This window comes from Belonocnema kinseyi, chromosome 4 (genome assembly GCF_010883055.1).
Source record: "Belonocnema kinseyi isolate 2016_QV_RU_SX_M_011 chromosome 4, B_treatae_v1, whole genome shotgun sequence".
Taxonomy (NCBI): domain Eukaryota; kingdom Metazoa; phylum Arthropoda; class Insecta; order Hymenoptera; family Cynipidae; genus Belonocnema; species Belonocnema kinseyi.
Window position 1 is genome coordinate 82,020,457 of NC_046660.1, and position 5,890 is coordinate 82,026,346.

General features: G+C 27.8%; 1 protein-coding gene and 1 long non-coding RNA gene across 2 annotated transcripts in view; one reads left to right on the plus strand and one right to left on the minus strand.

Moving 5' to 3' along the window:
- Window positions 1-5,890, plus strand: part of LOC117171080 (forkhead box protein O) — a 297,585-nt gene that overhangs the window by 218,033 nt on the left and 73,662 nt on the right. The gene's annotated exons all lie outside the window — the stretch shown is intronic.
- Window positions 1-5,890, minus strand: part of LOC117171081 — a 15,465-nt gene that overhangs the window by 8,337 nt on the left and 1,238 nt on the right. The window contains exon 2 of the long non-coding RNA XR_004466843.1: window positions 4,352-4,708. This is a non-coding gene — a long non-coding RNA (uncharacterized LOC117171081). The remainder of the gene's footprint in view (window positions 1-4,351; window positions 4,709-5,890) is intronic.

The following is a 5,890-nucleotide window of genomic DNA, read 5'->3' on the forward strand; positions in this document are numbered from 1 at the left end:
CCCCCCCCCCCTTTTTTCTTCTTTTTCTCCTATCTTTCTTCTCACTCGAGGAGTTTCGAGTAGGAGACGATCAGACGACGGCATTCGGGAAAAGCCGCGACCAACCGCAGCCAGTCCATCTTTCAAGATCCCTGATCATTTTCGTTTCTTCTCGCCCTGTTTCGGCCTCTGATTTCCTCGTATTTCCTCCCTTGCTCGGCTGCTGTTTCGAACCCCTTTGCTGCAATCGAGTTCTGCTTTAGAAAACTGTCGGAACTAGGTGGCTGCTCTGTCTGTAATGCCCGTAACTTTCGAGGTGCCACGTTAACCCATCGCCACGAAAACCCAGAAGGCTCTCGATCGATACTTCACTTTGAAACATGAATGTATAACACTCAAGATAACTTGAATTGGAGGAAGAGATATTGGCTGGGGTTCCGAGACGATCTAAATCTCGAAGAAGTGGAGTAACGCTGCACACGCCTTTCCCGTTTCCCCTGACTCTCTGTTCACTCCACTCTGTTCCGATCCTAACTTAATCAAGTTACTTTATTTGATCTAGTCTGGAAAATTGCACTGTTCGTATCAAGTTAGTCTTTTCTTAAATGAGTTCAGGTTGGAAAAAATCTGACTCGAACTGAGCAGTTCGAAAGTCTTTTGAATCGACTTTCAGACATTTTTTTCAGGAAACTTTTGATTTTGATTTTTATATTTGATGAGGATTTCAATAATTATTGTTATGATTATTTTTCAAGGGACATTTACTTGATATCGATAAAGTGCTGTTTTTATTTAGGTTCAGCTAAATGTTAAGCTTTTGAATCAAGTAGAATTCAAATTGATTCAAATGAATTAAAAGAAATTACATATTTTAATAATTTCCAGAAAACTGAAGACAGTTTAAGGTATAACTTGCTCTACGCTCACCGAATTATATTAAACCTAGGTACCAGCTTCAACATAAATTCAGGAATTAAAAAAAAAATTCCAGCAAATGTAAGGAAATTTTGGTAAATTGAAGGGAATTGAAGTAAATTTATATAGATTTCAGAGATTTCAAGAGAATGGAATTGTAACCTTTTTTATATTTTTTCTACACTAAAGAACGAAGAAAGTAAACCCTGTTTGATGAAAAAAGTAAAGATTTAGATAAGCTTAACTCTTTTTAAAACTTTTTTCCCCCTATTTTTTAATCTTTTTTTTAAAATAATTATCTCGAAAATCGTCCAAGGCATTGAAAAAAGATAATTGTTGTACTTAGCGTTAGAAAATTCTTCGAAATCTTTTATCGTATTTTTAAAATATTGTTTGTATTGAATGACAGGTATAAAAAAGTCTAGTCTGTGAATAAAGAAAATACAATAATAAATTTAAGAAAAAATGATGAAAGATGATCAAGTTTTCATCGTATAACTATTTTTATCCGAAAGAGATAAACTGCAACTGCAATGTTTTTTTGATCCATTTGACTTTTTTTTTAATAAATCAATTTTTATAAAAATAAATCACAATTCAATTATATATACTTTCAATCGAAATTCTCAGACTAAATATGAATTTTGCGGGCCAAGAATTAAGTGCCTAAGTGATTTATTTTATCCGTGTTTATATTTCAATTCGGTAACAAATATCTCCATCGTTAAAGTCGTAAAAACGCGAAAATTTTTCTGCAACAAGATTAATATGCTACAACAAAGTTATAAAAATATTGTTTAATATAGAAGATTTTAAGAACACTAAAGGGAATATATTAAACCACACAAATAAGTTTAATAATTGGTTACTTTTATGACCTTTTCGAATTTCCGGGAAAATGGTTTGAAAAATTAAGGAAAATATTCTTTCTTGTTCAAAAGTAAAATATCATTCCAACCAATAAATTTCATATTTTCCGACATTTTTTTAATATTTAGACATCTTTCAAAATTATTTTTATAACTAATTACATTCTCGTTGTGTTACAAACACGTTTGCTAAAATATTTTGAGATGCTGCTTACAAAGGTCCATGCGAAAAAATAGTTACCAAACTACCAACAATAGAAATTATTGGCCATTTCCCTTTCCAGCTAAAAAAATACCGTTTAAAATTTTAAGAAAGTGTTGTAAACGTGTATTATTAAATAATGAAAAAATTTTTATTTAACGTATCTATTTAACATATCAATCATAATTTTAATGTTAATTATAGCCATTTTTAAGTTTTACTACTCTAATAATTTTAATTAATCGACTCTTAAATATTACAATTATTAAAAAAATAGTGACATTCATTAAAATAGTTAAAATGATTCAAAAGCCAGGCGAGACTAAAAAGCATTCGGATCTTTGTAAAAAAATACAAAAATTTTCGATAAGAAATTATTTTTTCTACATTTGTACTTTTCCACGGAATTATAATTACTCACTGAAAATTCTACAAAAAATGAAATTTTCCTGAAATAAATTAAACATTAGGAAAAAACAATATTTTAGAAAGGAAAAATTTTAGAAGAAATGTATTGTATTGGAAGAAATTTAAATCAATACAAGATTTCATTAATGTTACATATTAATAGATTTAAATGATTTTAATGAATTTCACTAAATCTTGATAACTTTAGTATTAACAGTTTATTAATTTAAAATATTAGAATGGAACACATTAAAAATGGCTACAAGGTACTGTAAAATTATATTATGTTAAATAAATTTTGTTTTATTTATAAATTTTTACCAATTTAAAAAAAACTGAGAATGGTAATTTTTCGAGCTGGAAAAAAGAGGGAAGGTTCTGTTACACCCTACCTCTTTTTCAGCTCGATAAACTAGGTTTCAAAATTTTTGTAACTGTTGTGAACCTGTATAATTTATTAATGAAAGAAAATTTATTTACAATTATAATTTTAATTTTTATAGGCATTTTAAAATAAATAATAAGTCGATATATATATATATATATATATTTCGTTCTGAAATTTGATAAAATTTTTTTTGATTATCATGTTGCTTCAAAAAAATAAAAATTTGGTTGCAAAAAATATGTTTTGCTCTGCCTGTCTGATATTTTACTTTTTGACTAGAAAGAAGGTTTTGTAAAAGGATTTAGATAATTTACTCAAAAATTTGAAAAAAGTATCCGTGCTAAATAATTACTTTTTTTTTGTAATTGACTTAAACCTTTTGGAAATTCTTCTCTCTAGTCCAAATGTAAAATATTATTCGACGGAGACACAAAAAGTTTTTTTAATTTCTTCCAAAAAATTAAAAATCTCTAAAAATCAGGTTCATAACTAATTCCCTTCTCGATCTGTTAAAAATAAGTACACTAACGAATTTTGAGGTGCTTGTTACGAAAATAATTTCGAAAATATTCTAAGATAACAGTTCGTTAAAAAAAAAGTTATCAAATTGCCAACTCGAAAAACTGGCCTTTCACATAAAAAAATTTTATAAACATTATTTATAATGTATCATGAACAAAAATTATGTAACTTATTTTAATTTGAATGTTAATTACAGCAATAATTTATTCATTTTTTGTTTGATTTATTTCTTATAAAATCACATTTACTAACATATTTTGAGGTGCTGATTTATCTTTAATGAAATTTTTGTATTTTATTTCTTTACTTTTATTTTTAATCAAGGTTATATTCATAATCAGCTCGTCAAAATACGTTAGTATACGTGGTTAGAATATAAATAAATAAAATTATAGGGTAGCGGGACCAACTATCTGGGAGGGCGGGTCTTACAATCCGAGGTCAAAGATTAAATTGTTTCTATTTTAACTGTTTTTGCATGTAAACTTAATTTTTTCATTCAGAAGCTTAAGGAAATCTTATTTATTGATTTCTACTAAAAAAATAAATGTGTAAGTTTTTGGTCAAAGGAAATCAACTGATGCAAAATCCTGTTAAAGCTAAAATTGTTAAAGCACTTTTTCGTGGGTTCATTATTTTGAATGTTATTTTATTGTAATTTAATGATAATAAAAATAAAAAAGACGAAAGAAAGAAAAAAGAATGACGGGGATGTGGTTGGCTGCCTTCTCATTCTTCTTTCCTCTTTTTTATTTTTGTCCGAAAATTGTTATTTGTTTTTTTCTTAAAAAAATTTTTTTTTTCAGATTACAATAGGATTTTTTTGTTTTTGTTTGTTCGTTGTGGTCCAAATTTGGTCGTTGGATTCTTGTTTTTTTTTCTTAACAGGAGTTTGCATCAATTTGATTATTGTACTTTAAATAGGATTTTTAATTTTGATTTTAATCTAGTTTAAATTTCTTAAATTTTGAAAATCAACTGTTTCCTGGACAAATGGTTCCCTCTCGTTGACTGGGTTCCGTTACCCTCGTATAAATTTAATAGAAAATCAGCATAGTAAACACTCACCGTCAGTTTTTGCATTACAAAAATTAGAAGATTTTCAGTGCAAAACAGTATTTCTTTTTACTAAGTTTGTGTAATTTTTTTATTTTTAATTGTGATTTGGGTGGTCGGATGAAGTGTTAGGTTTTGTGGCAGCATGCGTAACGATAAATTTCCGTATTGACATTGTGATGGAAGAAATCGTCGAGGCCGACTGGTTCAACTTCAAGTACCACTCCTATCACTCGTGTGCGAAGAAAACGAGTATTACTACCAACCGAGGCTTCCTCGAAGCCGAAGGAATTCCAGAGCAGACTTGTGATTAGGGAAAGAATGTTAAACTATCCTTGGCCAAGTCCGGACGCTTCGCAAAAGTCAGAGCTAAGAAATTTCAAACAAGGAGCAATTAGGGCCCATTCAACTCAACAATAAGGTCTCGTCTTAGCAAAATAAACAAAGTGATAAACCTTCATTTAAGATCGAAATGAAATCTCATTTCTTATGAATAATTTTAGGCATAGAAATCAGAGCATAAAACAAAATTACCAATCAAAATTGGATTTCCAAATTATCTCCTTCCCGGCTCATTAGAGACTCTTTTTAATTGTTTCTAATGTCTCAGGAAGGAGGTAGTTTGAAAATATAATTTTAATTTGTGAATTTTATTCATCGCTTGATTTTTCTACATACAATTATTATTCATAGGAAAGCATATTTCATTTTGATCTGAAATTAATTTTTAAATACAGACACTAAATTGAAAATTCGTTCCAATCTGCTGGGTTTGCTTATGACTATTCTTGAGAGTTCTTTTGATTGAAAGCAGACGATTTTTTATCTCAATTTGCGGAAAGAAATCTGATTTGATTGAAATATTGTAAAAAAAGTTTTTTTTCGAAATTTAATTATTTTCTTGAAAATTATTACTTTTTTTTAGAAATTATTTTTCCACCTTAAAATTGAAATATTTTGGGGAAGAATATTAATCTCTTGTTGATGACTCATTCATATTTCTGGATGAAAATTCATTCCTTTAGTTGGAAATTTAACTTTCAGGTTATAAAATCTTTTAAACATTCTCCAAGTATTGAAAATTAGTTTCTTTTTTTTGAAAAATGAAACTTCTTAATTGAAAATATAACTCATTCATTTTTGTCGAAAATTCGCCTATTTGGTTTATAATTCAACTCTGTCATTGAAAAATTATTTTATTCGGTTAAAAATTAATTTAGTACTGAAAACTTAACCATTTCATTTTAAGATAAATATTTATCTGTTTCAGATAAAAATTCAAATGCTTTACTAAAATGTTGTCTTTTTTAGTAGAAAAGTAATCTCACTCTTTAAAACTTCATCCTTTTAGATAAAAATTAATTTCTATGGTTGAAAATTGCACTATTTTGTTGAACATTGATTTTTTTAGTTGAAAACTTATTATATTAACTGAAAATTAAACTATTCTATTTTTGGTTGAAAATTTATCTTTTTTGGTAAAAAATTCATATTTTTTGTTGAAGGTTCATTTGTTTGGTTAAAAAATAATTTATAGCCCGACAAATTATA